General features: G+C 41.3%; 1 protein-coding gene across 1 annotated transcript in view; it reads right to left on the reverse strand.

Annotated features, from left to right (window-relative positions):
* Positions 1-15,294, reverse strand: part of DPYD (dihydropyrimidine dehydrogenase) — a 1,350,396-nt gene that overhangs the window by 813,807 nt on the left and 521,295 nt on the right. The gene's annotated exons all lie outside the window — the stretch shown is intronic.

Here is a 15,294-nt window from a genome sequence, read left to right on the forward strand (position 1 = left end):
CAGGCAGTATCATTTACCTTTATTCGCTCCTAGGTGGTGCAGGAACCACTTAGATATATATAGCTGGGGGGGGGGGGGGGTTAGTGTTTCCGATGTTAATGAAGAGATGAGGAAGTTAATAGAGGAGGTGGACATTTTTATTTCCACCAAAAGATTTCACAAAAGATTTTACCGCATATAAGTGCAGCGCTTAACTCCAAATACAAGATTTTTTGCCACCTAAATATTTCTAAAGAGATTTTAGCGCATATCAGTGCAGCGCTTAAAGCAGAATACAAGATTTTTTTTCTGAAGTGAACGGGACGTAGTGGAGGAAGTAGGTCCACTCTGGACCTCGTGCAGTTTCTGTGCTGCAGAAAAGTCCCCGTAGTGTCCAGTAAGCAATACCGTAGATAGATGTGGGCTGGTGTGAATTATTTCGTATTTTTGTGCAGAGTTAGTGCATAGTGTATTCACCTTTATTGGTGCGCCGCTCTTATGGACGTCGTAACGTAAGTGCACAGTATGTGAAACGTAAATACAAAATTTTGACACAACGTTATTTAGTCCATACCGCAAAAAGGACTTCCCACATATAACTGAATGCTGAATATATCTTGATTTTTTGTACAGAAATACGCCATTAAAGGCTTTACCTCATATAACTGCAAAAGTAAGGATGAATATGTGATGCATTGCGATCCACAGCGATACTAGGAAATCGCAAATGCCCCATATCAACATAGAAATATAGAAACATAGAATGTGTCGGCAGATAAGAACCATTTGGCCCATCTAGTCTGCCCACTATATAAAATACTATGGATAGCCCCTGGCCCTATCTTATTTCGCAATCATAAAGACAAAAGAGCCTTCACTAAGAATCTTCTCTTTTCTCTAAAGGAGTAATTCACAGAGCAGAGGTGCCATTATCACCACCTTGTGACAAACCTTTCCTGCCCCATGCCAAGTTGAGTAGCCATCAATCTAGTTCTCTTATGACAGAACCTACTAAACCTGGTCTTTCTGCAGCCATAGTGTCTCCAATACCAGCAGGGATCTCACACCTTTAGCCTGGGCAGCGAGCTTCAAAAGAAAAAGACAGATCCTTATCACACAGCTGGTTGGTACAGGAAGGAAGATGACCTGAAAGTCCCCTTCAATCCATAGGCTTCATATTTTTCCCATATTTTCCTAATATTTCATGGGTTCTGGAAATGTGAAAGGAACCATCTTTTCAGAGATGGGTTTGGTTCTTCTAACCCACCTTCTAGGAAACCCACGGACAAATCAGAGATTCCCGCTCTGAGATATAAAGGTTCTCAGGCACCCTGTATTATCTTTTAGTCGTATTTGTTATCAGATGATGCGTAAAATTGTACTGATTATCAAAATCAACTATATTTCTTGATTGGACTTACGGTATATGGAGAAATGGGCAAAGCAAAGATTCTGCCAGATTTTCTCCCTATGGGGCAAAGGACTGCCCCTGTTCCAATTACACAAGGCTGGACCTGAACGTGTCATAACCACTCCCCGCTTCAGAGTAGGTAAAAACAGTGACACACTCAGGTCCTGGGTCCTTCACCTACCATCTGACGTCGACTAACATCACGACCGCCCGCTGGACACGGGCGCACCCCGCCATCTTGGATTATTCCTTTCAAAGACTTTGCCTATTACTGGACCCTACCACGGCGATTCTGAACTTACAGACATTCTATTCCCTTCCACCTCTTACCTATTTCTATCCAAACCAATCTGTTCAACTGGCAGGTATATTTATCTGTCAGCTTTAATATATATATTTTTGTGTGTAGTTTTAGAATAAAAACTAACGATTTCATCGTTCCAGTTTTGCCCTTGTTACTTGATGACCTGATCTATGCTAAGAACTCTGTCCTCAGAAGACATACTACCAAATTGTGTTATTTTTATAAATTGTTAATGTACTAGCTAGGTTGCAAATAACCGTTTCGTCCCTTTAGGATTAGCTAGCCGGGGTCTCTTCGCCCCGATTCAATACGAAGAGTGGTGGCAGCAAATAATTTTATTTCGAGCGTGAAATCAGTAATTTTATTTTTACCGATTGTACATACAATCGTGATTGCATCCTGTCTGGGCCCACCAACCAATCTTAAACGTCTTCTGTGCTCACAGTGGATTCGCCTCCAGAAGTCTCTAGTGGAGACCTGTATGGCAACTGTGGCTTAGTACGACGGGATTGGCGGGTGGTTGTCACAGAATATATTTGTATTTTTCTACTGATATACGTCAATAAATGTTTTTCAAGATATAAGTGCATCAGCGAATGGCGAATGTATATTTCTTTTTCTACTGCAATATGCCAGTAAAGGCTTTACCAGTTATAACTGCAACAGTGAACTGAGAATATATTTTTCTTGCAGTACTGAAATACGCCCCTATACACTTTCACCAGAAATAACTGCAGAAGTGACCTGAGAATATATATTTCTTATATAATTGGTATATAACATCCCTGCTTCAATCAGTTTTTTTGGGGAGCAACTGGTATATCACACCAGAAGAAATTATTTCTTCAAATAGTGTTTTTCACTCTGTGTAGATGCGGTAAAACACAGAGAAACCGCAGACAAATGCTGCACTACCTAAATGCACTATATAGAACATATATTATTGTTATATAAAATCCCTGCTTCGATCAGTTTTTTTGGGGGGACGACTGGTATATCACACCAGTAGAAATTATTTGTTCCAATAATGCTTGTCCCTCTATATACCTGCAGTATCGCAGTAGAACCGCACACAACTGCTGCACAATACAAATGCAATATAATATACTTTCTATGTTAGAAAGTATATTATAAGTATATTACACCCCTTAGTATCTCACACCTATCGATAGCACACCTATACGAGTCCTTAAAAGGACTTTTGTGGACCTATTAGCTAGCGTTTGGTGTCCCTAACAGCCTGTCCCTGCTCCACACAGCAACCTCTCCCTACACTGGCAAAAGACTGAATGTAAAATGGTGGCCAGATCAGGTTTATTTATAAGGTAGGGTGTATGTCCATGTGCTGAAACGTCAGTATACACTACAGTATAAGGCCTCATGCACACGACCGTTGTTTCATTCCGTGTCCGTTGTTCAGTTTTTCGTGATTTTCTGCGGACCCATTGACTTTCGAAAACTCGGCTAATGCACCGTTTGTCATCCGCGTCCGTGATCCGTGGTTTCAGTCAGTCCAAAAAATATAACCTGTCCTATTTTTTTCGCAGAAAACGGTTCGCGGACCCATTCAAGCCAATGGGTCCATGAAAAAACGCAGAGGCACACAAGATTGTCATCCGCGTCCGTTTTTTTCCTACCATTTGCATGGCAAACTTGACTTAGATTTTTTTTTTACTTTCCTTCATGTCTGGAGATCCTCCAAAAATAAAGGAAGACACACGGAAACAAAAACGGACACGGATCACGGAACCCCTTTTTGCGCAACGCAAAAACAAAAATACTGTTGTGTGCATGAGGCCTAAGGCAGTGGTGGTGCTCTAGGGCTATGAAATATGGTATATGAAATAGATGAGGTTCCAACAATGAACTATATTTAAAACTATATTTTTTATGGACAAATGGGTCCTCTAACAAAGACAACCATTGTCCAACCTTAATAGGCTGTGCATACTAATGTGCATATGGTCATTCTATAGGTGTCTTCCTTGCTTCGGATCCAACTCTGCCAATATGGCAGATTGCAAAATTGCGCCCAAAAACTTTTTTTTTCTTCCACCAAATAATGTAGACTCCCTCCCAATGAATGCTTTCACACATTGAAAGTCAATTTCCTCCAAATTACACCAAAGTGGTGTTCTCAGACTTTTTCCTAACCCTATATTATGCCAAATAATAATAATCACCCCCAGCCACCAATGTATGTCTATTCTACCCTGGCCACATATACTGTCATTTTGTACCTTAAAGGGGTTGTCCGGGCTTTTTAATATTGATTACCTATCCTCAGGATAGGTCATCAATATCAGATCGGGGGGGTCCGAAACCAGGCACCCCCACCTATCAGCTGTACGGGAAGATGCTCACTGCTGCTATGTCTATGAGGAGCAGGAAGAGAGACGGCACATGTACACTGCACGCGCCTTCCCTTCATACAGCTGATTGGCGGGGGTGCCGGGTGTCGGACCCCCGCCAAACTGATATTGATTACCTATTCTGAGGATAGGTCATCAATATTAAAAAGCCTGGACAGCATCTTTAACTAAAAATCTTCTATATTTGGATGATTATCATCCAAGTATACAGAGGTTGCATCTAAGGCTAAGGGAAGGCAACACATGCAATTACAATGTTAAAATAGGGTTTTGTGACAGACCTGGATCATTCGTTTTTTGCATGGTATTGACTGGCCTTTACTACATTTTATCTTCAGTGGCTGCTACAGGGGAAATGTATGACTGGCTACAGCTGATCACTGGGGGTTTCTGGAGCTGGATCCATGGGCTATGCTGATCATCAAGGCCATCTTTGATTTACAAATTATTTTTCTTCATGAGAGAAGCTTTTTAAAAGCAAAAATGTATTAGTTTCATCGATATCGAACGTTTTTAGTATTTTTTTTTTTTTTACTATGCTCATCATCATAAATGATTATTTTAATTAAAACTAGATAACTTGACCACATTTTATGGAACTATGATTGCCACCAAACTGAACGTGACCTATAGGAATGAAATGAATGGCAGACACATATAAAAGCTGTTGCATTTTATCCTATAATAAGCCCCAAGATTGTGCCATTTTTCTAGAACAAATTTAAAAGTCCAGCAAAAAGAAAATCAATATCTGATTGCTTGCTATAGGCTTTCATTACCTTTCTCTTCTCCCCCAGTTTCATAAATGCCCACATGCACATTTCCCTTTTTAAGCCTAAAAATACTATAGCACAAAAAGGCAGAACAAGAAAATGAATAGAAAATCCCCAGCACAAAGCTACTTTGCTCGGTGGCTGTGAGCTTTCATTTCTGTAAGTGGCATTAGTTCACTGGAAATAATGGAGTAAACTGCTTGGTAATGTTTGTCATGCAGATCTCTCTAAATACGGACTGCTAAAACATGATCATTTTGCTCTATTGCACTTTAAATGTGTCACTAAAAGAGCACAGCCATGGGTCCATGTAAGTATTCCAGAGTAAAAAAAATAACTAATATGAAAAGGGAATGGAAAGAAAAGAGCTGGCAATGCATTTCCCCCCAGCATATCAAGCAGGTTTTCATAAAGAAGCAGTGGTCATCAATCACTAGCTCATTACCAAGCTGTCATCTGGGCTTAGGCTAAATGTATTCTGGCTTGCTGCCATACTAAATGTTCAATGAAACATCCTTTAGGCTCTCTACAAGATCAGCTGAAGTCTCACATGCTATACATCAAAGAGGAACATTAGCGTTATCATAGCCTTAATAAATAGTGCCATCCGGGCAATGTAATCCTGCGTTGTTCGGCTGCCTACTATTCCCAACAATATCCCACTAAAGTAAACACTCTCTCTACTACATGAGTCTTTTTAAATAACTCCAGTGATGGTAGTTCTGTATTAATTGACTCCGGTGGAAATGAAGTCATTGGGTTCTGTTCAAATGACGCCTTTGCTTTACAAATTTCAGAATTCGTGAAGATGTAGAATATATATAGTGCTACATATATTCGTAATCGCAAATATTCTAGATTATCTTTTTCATCAGTAACCTCCCTTTTTGCTTGTGGGCCAATGAGAAGGCTGCAATGTCTTTGTCTGAGCTTAGCAACATCCCTAGCAGCCAATGGGAAAGTTGCCTATTTTTTTTGCAGTTATGAGAGAGAGAGCAGTGACATTGCTAATTACATTAGTTAGTTAGTTAGTTGGTTAGTTAGATAGTTAGCTCATATATATCATTCAGATAGTTAGTGGGAGATAGTCAGTGTAGGTTAGATAGTGATATAGTGTAGCTGATAGGTTCCAGTGCAGGGTGTTAGGTAGTGTGATAGGAATTACTGTTTCTCTGCTGTCCTTACATACATGCTACAGACATAGTGCTGTGATGTCACAACAATACTTGTAACAATACTTAGTAATATCTACTCAGACCTGATAAAATGTGAAGCTGCATGTATTGCATAAAAAATATGTACATCATTAGTGCTGATTTGCGCAATCGAGAAAATAATGACTGGAGATCATGAATTCTAGAATTTGCGAACTTATTGCAAATATATGAAACATTCACAAAATATTGCAAAAACGAATATGACCTATATTGCTCATCACTAGTGTTGAGTGAACCCGAATTGAAAAGCTCGGGTCCGTACCGAACTTTAACAATTTTTGGTACCCGGACCCCAACCCGTACTTTGACGGAAAAGTTCGGGTTTGAGTTCGGTGTTCGGGCATTTAATAAAGCTTGTTGAAAAGCTGCAGGGCAGCCAATCAACAAGCTTTTAAGCTGTGTGCCCTTAGAAGCCATCACAGCCATGCCTACTAATGGCATGGCTGTGATTGGCCGGTGCATCATCTGACCCAGCCTCTATATAAGCTGGATCACGTGTAGCACCGCCCATCAGCTCTCAGTAGTGAAGGGAAAAAAAGCAGGCAGCTGAAGTGAGGGACAATGTTAGTGCGATTTTATGTGGGTGCGATACACCATCTTTGCACCCCTGACACAGAAAGCTAATCATAAATGTGGCTGGTAATTCTGTGGGTGACCTACAGCGATTTTTTGTGTGTGGGTGCAATGCAACATTGTACTTTGTACCCCTGACACACAAATATAATAGTTAATCCGTCTGTTAGTTAGGTGCACGCCATATACCCATTTATCGCGTGAAGTTCACAAGCACTGTATACAGGAAAATAATATAGTTAATCCGTCTGTTAGCTCAGTGGGTGACCTCAAAGAATGAGGAGAGCATCAAATAAGGGACGTGGCCCTGATCGTGGTGCTGCTGGGGTTGGTGGAGCTCCTGTTGCAGGGAGAGGACGTGGTCGGTCTGTGCCAGCTAAACGCCCAAATGAAACACCTTCCGCAGGTGCACGTAGGCGACAGAACTAATCTGTTAGGGGGAAAAAACCCACACCGTGCAGGGGCTGTGGACAGGCATGGAACAACGGACCAATAAATGGTTGGTGCCACTGAGCCTCAAGCCTGGCCTGGTGTGTGCGATAATGGGCTAAATCTTGTAGCAGCTCTGGGCCTAGCTGGTTTGACGCACATCCCTTGCCTGGCGCATTTGCTGAATTTGGTGGTGCAGAGGTTCCTGAAAAATTACCCCAATATGTCAGAGCTGCTGCAGAAAATGCGGTCCATCTGTGCACGATTTCGGTGTTCTCACCCTGTTGCTGCTCGCCTGTCTGCGCTGCAGCGTAACGTCGGCCTTCCCGCTCACCGCCTCATATGCGACGTACCCACAACTCCACCTTGCACATGCTGGAGAGACTGTGCGAGCAGCAGCAGGCAATAGTGGAGTTTCAGCTGCAGCACGCACAGGTGTGTCGCTCTGCGGAACAGCACCACTTCACCACCAATGACTGGGCCTCCATGCGGGACGTATGTGCCGTGTTGCACTGTTTCGAGTACTCCACCAACATGGCCAGTGCCGATGATACAGTCCTCAGCGTTACTATCCTACTTCTATGTCTCCTTGAGAATGTGAGAGAGAATGTGGCACAGGAGGAAGAGGAGAATGAGGAGGAGTAAGAGGGATAATTTTCACAGTTATCAGGCCAGTCCTTCATAAGTGGCTCGGAGGGTGGGTTCCTGCACCAACAGAGGCCAGGTACACAATTGTCCAGCCACGGCACAGTTCTGGAGGAAGAGGAGGATGATGAAGAGGAGGAACCGTGTTCACAGCAGGGTGGCACCCAAAGCAGCTCATGGGCATTACTGGAGCGTGGCTGGGGGGGATATAGAGGACAGAGACGATACACCTCCCACAGAGGACAGCTTGTCGTTGCCTTTGGCACACATGAGTGACTACATGCTGCAATGCCTGCGCAACGACCGCTGAGTTGTCCACATTCTAACCAGTGCTGATTACTGGGTGGCTACCCTGCTGGATCCCCGCTACGAGGACAACGTGACATCCTTAATTCCCTCACTGGAGCGTGATCGGAAGATGCACGAGTACAAGCGCACGCTGGTAGACATGCTGCTGATGGCATTCCTACCTGACACCGGGTGCTCAGTGGAAGCACAAGACGAAGGCAGAGGAGGAGGAAGAAGTCGCCAACGCAGCTAGGGCACCGCCAGTACCTCAGAAGGGAGGGTTAGCATAGCCGAAATATGGAAAAGCTTTGTCAGCACGCCACAACAACCAGCACCACCAGCTGATATGGAACGTCTTAGGGTCCATTCCCACGTCCGCAAAATGGGTCTGCATCTGCATTTATTTTCAATAAAGCTGGAATGTGCTGTCCGCATCCACATTTGCGGATCCACACTTCTATTCTGCCCAAAAAAATAGAACATGTCCTATTCTTGTCCGCAATTGTGGACAAGAAAAGGCATTTTCTATGAGAGTGCGGTCCGCAAAATGCGGAATGCACATTGCCGGTGTCCATGTTTTGCTGATCTCCAATTTTCGAATCCACAAAACACATACGGACGTGTGAATGGACCCTTAGCAGGAGGCAGCATTTCAGCAACATGGTGGAGCAGTACGTGTGCACACACCTACATGTACTGACTGATGGGTCTGCCCCATTCAACTTCTGGGTCTCCAAATTGGGCACATGACCTGAGCTTGCCATTTACGCCTTGGAGGTGCTGGTCTGCCCTGTGGCCAGTGTATTGTCCAAACGTGTGTTCAGCACGGCAGGGGGGGTGATCACAGACAAGCCCAGCCGCCTGTCCACAGCCAAGCTCACATTCATTAAAATGAACCAGGGATGGATCCCACAGGACTTGTCCGTACTTTGTGCAGAATAGACAAGTAGCCATTGTTATACTGCAGCACACTTTCTCTTGTTTTCTTTTTTATATTTCCCAATGTTTTGGGGTCTTCCCAAATTTATAAAAAAAATAAAAATAGTGCTACCTCTTCCTCCTCCACCGCCGCTTCCACCTACACCGCCACGTCCACCACCTCCTCAACCTCCTACTCCACTTTGACCTCCGCCTCCTAGTTCAAGATCATTATTTTTAACTTTTTTTAAAATTCTGTTATTTTAATTCATTTCCCTATCCGCATTTGTTTGCAGGGCAATTGTCCTGCTGTTACCCCTATTTTTCTTCCTTTTGCAGCCCTCTAGCCCTTTCTATGACTTTTTCAGAGCCATTTTAGTGCCTTAAAGTTTTACTTCAATGGGGTTCGGGGTCAAGTTCGGGTCCTGAACCAGAACTTTGCGGCAAAGTTCGGCCGAACCAGGCGAACTCAAACTTCCAGGTGTTCGCTCAACCCTACTCATCACTACTAATCACACAGCAGGACAAGTTACTTCAGAACACTGAGCTAAAGAGCTGCCTCAGCCTCCTCTCTGCCCTGCTTGTCAGGGATTATGATCCTGAATACAGCTGATAAGATCTTCAGCTGAATCTCTGTAGGAATGGCGTTCATGAGGAGACATGAAGTACAGATAGGACGTGGGGATTTGGATAAAGAGCAGTAGCCACTTGTATGCAGTGTCCATTACCACAGCCCCACATTACTACAGTCTGTCCTATCACTTGTGATTTATGCATGTATACATTTTTATACATTTACATCTCAGTTCTCAGTTCACAAGGGATTTACTAGTGATTGACAGCATTTTCTTATATGTATAAAAAACCCTTTTGGGCAGCCCCCACCCCGTTCTACCTGGTTTCTGCTGCTCCCTTCCAGCTCCTTGGATTTTCTGCATTCCTGTGCCTTGCCTTCCAACTTGTGCATTGGAATAACTTGTGCAACTGTAGCCAATGACTGGACACAGTGTTGACATGTCGCCCTAGCAGCACATAACCCAGTTACATGACACTTGGGGGACACATCACTGCTGTGACCAGTCATTGGCTTCAGTGGCACACATGACCTGTATCCACTCCAGAAGATGACAAGCAGGGAACTGAAGAATGGCGAACCAAAGGAGACAAAACCATGCATCAGGAAGTAGGTAAGAATGCTTCCATCCACAGGTGCAAGGGAAGACGGGGCTGTCCAAATGGGTTTGAAAGGTGAACAGCCCCATTAACTTCCTTTATGGGTGAAGACAGGAAGTAGTAAAGTTACAACACCTATTTAATGGCTATAAAAATATTATTTTGTTCTATGGTCACTGATTTTTGGGTAGAAATGCATACCAACTGCTCTATTTATTCACCCTGCCGCTTTCTCCCTCTGTCACTAATCCTTTTAGGTTTTACAATGAATTCTATGCAGGGTCACTGTCTAATGTTGAGGAGGCTGGGAGCGAAAAAACGACAAAAATCAAGATTGACTTTTTACAACAAAACCGTAGTGTTTTAATATGTCAACCTGAGGGACATCTCCACGTGAAGTTTTAAAGCAAAAAAACTGCTTTAATTACACTGTAAGTGTAGGACAAAAAAAGTTGGCGTTATGTTCACAGAACTACTTTTAACACCACCCTGGCAACAGGAGTTAGAGTTTAAAGCAAATTGCCCAGAAATTGGGTCAAGTTGTTTCTAAATCTAAAAAAAAAACGAATTTAAATCTCTGCTAGAAAGGCAATTAAGGTTCCCGGAACGATTTTTTTGTCTTATTCCTGCAATTTTGCCATTAAAGTTGTCATTTTGAAGATGTTCTGTTTTTAATTTTTTTTTTAAATAAAGAAAAATCTATGTCTTAGAGATAAGAGTTATAATTTCATTTCCCTTAGGCACATTATAAGGATATTAGGACATGAAGAAAATAATTCAACAATCTTTTACTCTTCACAAATGTACCTATTTGGCAGCTGTTCTTTTCCAGTGAAAATGAAATTTAGGCCTTAAAGGGGTTATCCCACAATTTTAAGTCACACATTTTTTTTTTTTACTTACTTATCTGCCTATCTTATTCCCTTGCCGTGGGAGTGCAGGAGCTCACATGAAACAGTCAAGCACCTACAAAATAGTCCCAGTGATACATATAGTATGTAATGCCACCACAATTTCCTCTTTCACTGGCTAGACAGCTATATCTATATACTTCCATGGATTTAGAAGTAGGTATACATGAATAAAAGGTGTTAGGCCGCTTCACTAAGAGATCACTACACTGGCAGTGAGAGGAAGAGAAGCTACTGAGCATGTTAGTTCACCTCTAAATGCAGGAGAAGGTGGACCAGAAGAACTAGAGAGGACAATGGAATGTACATAAAAATACACCCAATCTCTTTATTGTATGTACAATATTGCAATAATACTTCATCACAGGGGCAGGAAACCTGTAAGGATTTGGAGGGAAACCATGTAGTTGTATCTTACAGCGTCATAAGCAATCTGTGTGCTGCCATACAGAGTTCAGTGTCTAGAGTAGAATATCTCTGTGCTGCACAAACCATTAGAAATTGGAGCCACACAATGGATCAGCAGGAGAAATACATTTCAGTGGCTATTGTATTTTGAATCTATACAATACTTCGGGTAAAAGTCTTAAAGTCTATGTATATATTAGTCATCTACTTTGAGAAAAGTGTAAAAGTCCAGGTTTAACTTTTTCCTAACAACCCAGTTAGTCCTAAAGGTGTTAAAGATTGACACCTAAATTTCAAATTGCTATTGAACCCTGAACATAATAAAAGCCCTACTTTCCGAGTCTAGTGGTCTAAAGCATAAATATGGCCATACAGATACAGCTAGTGTCGGACTGAAGATCCTTGGGACTAACACAGGAAACGATTCTAAGGGCCAACCCTCTGTGTATACATGGCAGGTGCACAGGTGATATCTGGTTCAGTCACAGAGTACAAAAGGCCCCTTTGCTAGGAAAGTATGTTGGCCCCTTGTTATGCAGCAATAAAACCTATGCCAATAGTTGGCAGTACATTACCTGCATTGACATAGATATTAGGATGCGTTGGCGTATTCTTGATTAGATGGTGGTGGGCCATTTTGCCTACTGGTCCCCTGTGCAGCTGCACGCTCTTCCATATGGCCTTTAGCGGCCTGTTTATTAGGTGTGCACTATTGTTTCGAAGCTTGGGCCACAGGAGGTTCCTCTGATACAGTGATGGGCCAGTCCGACCCTGGCTGCAGCTAAGGGAAGTGGCGCTAGAATGGCGGTGGATTAAATAGGTAAGTAATGTTTATTTTATTATTTTAGGACAATGCTCACCTTGTGCGATTTTTTTTGCACAAATCTTTTTTATTGTACCTCCATATACTGTACCTCCAATTTCACCATGATGCATACACTTGTTTTTCAGATTCCATAATAATTAGACAATAGGAAATCAAGACATGTTCCATCACATGGCATATCTATGGAGCATTTCTTGAAGAGAATAACTCTGTATATAAATTTCTTGAAGAAAATAACTCCATATGTACAGGTGAAACTCAAAAAGTTTGAATATCACGCAAAAGTCCATTTATTTCAGTAATGCAAATTAAAAGGAATTGCATTAATGCAGCTTAAAATTAGAATTTTGTGAAAAGGTTCAATATTCTAGGCTCAAAGTGTCACACTAATTCAGCTAATAATCCATACCCCCTGAGAAAAGGGTACTTAAAAATTGTGACTTTGGGGTTTCATAAGCTGTAAGCCGTAATCATCCAAATTATAACAAATAAAGGCTTGAAATATCTCGCTTTGCATGTAATGAGTCTCATATGTTAGTTTTACCTTTAAGTTGCATTACTGAAATAAAAGAGCTTTGCACGATATTCTCATTTTTCGAGTTTCACCTGTATAGCACTTGATGGAGACTTTTGGCACAGTGGTACGTACAGTAGAATCATAGAAAGGGGACAGAAGGAAACCCATTGTTGTGATGTCATTCAACCCCTATAAGGCAACTTTCACATTTCCGGGGAAAACATCTGGTAGGTTGTTCCAGCAGAAAATAGCCTGCCAGAGTTCACCGCATCCAGCAGATTGCCAGATTCTACAGCTCACCAGCGAATCCAAATTGGCTATAATGGGATCTTTCGGTGATCCATCTGCTTTCCGGCATAAATGCCTGCTTTTGGGCGGACAAATACTGGGTAAATGTCTAATATTATATTTTATGAAAAATATAAGGAACCACTGACTGTGTCAGATATGAAGGTTTGTCAGGAGATACTTTTAAATAATAGCATGTAGTTATCATTACATACAACATATTCATAAATCCATAACAAGATACTAGAACATATGTATATTGTACGTATTTTATGTCTTCAAAGCTCTTTTTGTTGTCCTTATTTAATTAGAAAACATCGAAAAGCAACATTTTATATGTACCACTGAGATCAATTTATTTCATATTAAGTCATCTTGACAGATATAGCTAGGCGCACAATGATGCACTAAGGATTGTCTTTGGTAGTAAAAAAAAAAATAAGTTCAAATGTTCAAGGTGACCTTTTCATTAAATTAATTGAATACATTGAAGGCTAACTTTATTACTGCTTATTTTACTGACAAGACTACAACCCATGCTGCTTATGGAAAGGTAAAATGCACTTCTGGCTTCCATTTCTTGCCTTAAGAGCATACAAACTAAGTCTTTAAAGTTGCTAGGGCTATCTGATCTAACCGTTGCCACAATGTGTTGGTCTAAGGAAATGTAACAAGTAACATGTGAAACTTTAATAGGCAAAAAGTAAGTATAGTAAAATAAATAAATTAATCAAATGAACCCAATTTCTAGTTCTTCCAGTAGGCGTACATCTATGTCTATACCTCTGCAAAAAAGGAACTACATGCACAATACTTTATACGTGTTATGCATAAGGATATCTGCAAGATGGTAAACATGCCCTTAAAATCATCCAATAATCTGTCTTAAAATAAGAACAGAAGCTATCCTCATTCAGTTAAACTAGTGTTGAAGCTCCAATCTCTCTTCCAGACTATGTTTACTTGATGACATGTCTATATCCAGATGTGTCCACCCCTCCCTTGAGTCTAATTTGATTAAAGACCCCAATTTCTCATGAAACCAATTAAATTCTAGAAAATCCCTTGACAGGCTACAGATCACAACACAAGCACTGAGTGGCTGCATATAGAGTTCTATAGGATAGACATCTCGTGACAGACTATCACAAAATCATGTTGTTTTTAAAAGCTGGTCATCTCATGAAACATATATCAGGACATGTTCAACAAAGAGTAAGATAAAGAAAGACACACATGTTGATCATGATCGCTAAAACCAATCAATGGCCTCAGCTGTATACAGACTGGCCTCAGACTGCTTAGGCCAGTGACTGCCTGCAGTAGTTATTAGGGGTCTATGGCTACATCACTGTTGCAGCCATACAACCAAAACCTGACAGAGAGGATCAGAGCTTTTTTCCAGTGCTGCTCTTAAAATCTTAAAATCTAAAAGGAGTAATTCCTAGTACTCACAGTTTTAAGGGAGTTATAGAGAATGAGAAAAAAAAATGTCTTTCACTGTGAAGCCTATGCAAGTACACCTAGTCTTTCAGCACATGCCCAAAAATTAACATGATGTTGCCCCCGCTTGCTGTGGTTTGCCTCTGAGTGGATGGACAGAAGGAGGAGGCTCCATTCATCCCCTGTGATGCAATTGTGGGTTGTCATGGCAGGCTAAGGCCTAGTGAAAGCACACTACACTTATAGAAGTGATCAATTGACTGCATGTTTAAGTCCCCATGTTGGGCTAAAAACAAGTTTAAAACATTGTTAAGCTCCAAATAGTAAACTGTAAAAAAAAAAAATAAACAACATTTCCAATATATCAAAAAAAAAATGGAAGAATAAAAAAGTAAACATAATTGACATTGCTGTGTCTGAAATCGTCCAAACTAATAAAATAGTATCTCATACTGTATAAAATGTTTTTCATCTGTTAAAACTAGTAAAACACAGAAACTATATTAATTTGGTATCACTCTTTTTGAAAGTGAAAAAGAGAATAATCACTATGATGGGAATGGGTTAAGCAGCTCCCTCTTGTGACATCTTCAGACTGACAAACTTTATGGGGGTCATTTATTATACTGAAATATGCCAAAATTAGGCATATTTTAGGTGCAGATGGCGGCGCAATGGTTAGTTGCACCGCTATCTGTGACTTTGCCCTGCTTACACCAGGTCTACAATTGCAGGCGTGGCATGGGTGGGAAAGGGATGGGCTGGTAAGCCCGTCTCATTTACCGTTTTCTACGCCTAGAAAAATGTCTAAATGTAAGA

The sequence above is a fragment of the Bufo gargarizans genome, chromosome 7 (genome assembly GCF_014858855.1).
Source record: "Bufo gargarizans isolate SCDJY-AF-19 chromosome 7, ASM1485885v1, whole genome shotgun sequence".
Classification (NCBI taxonomy): domain Eukaryota; kingdom Metazoa; phylum Chordata; class Amphibia; order Anura; family Bufonidae; genus Bufo; species Bufo gargarizans.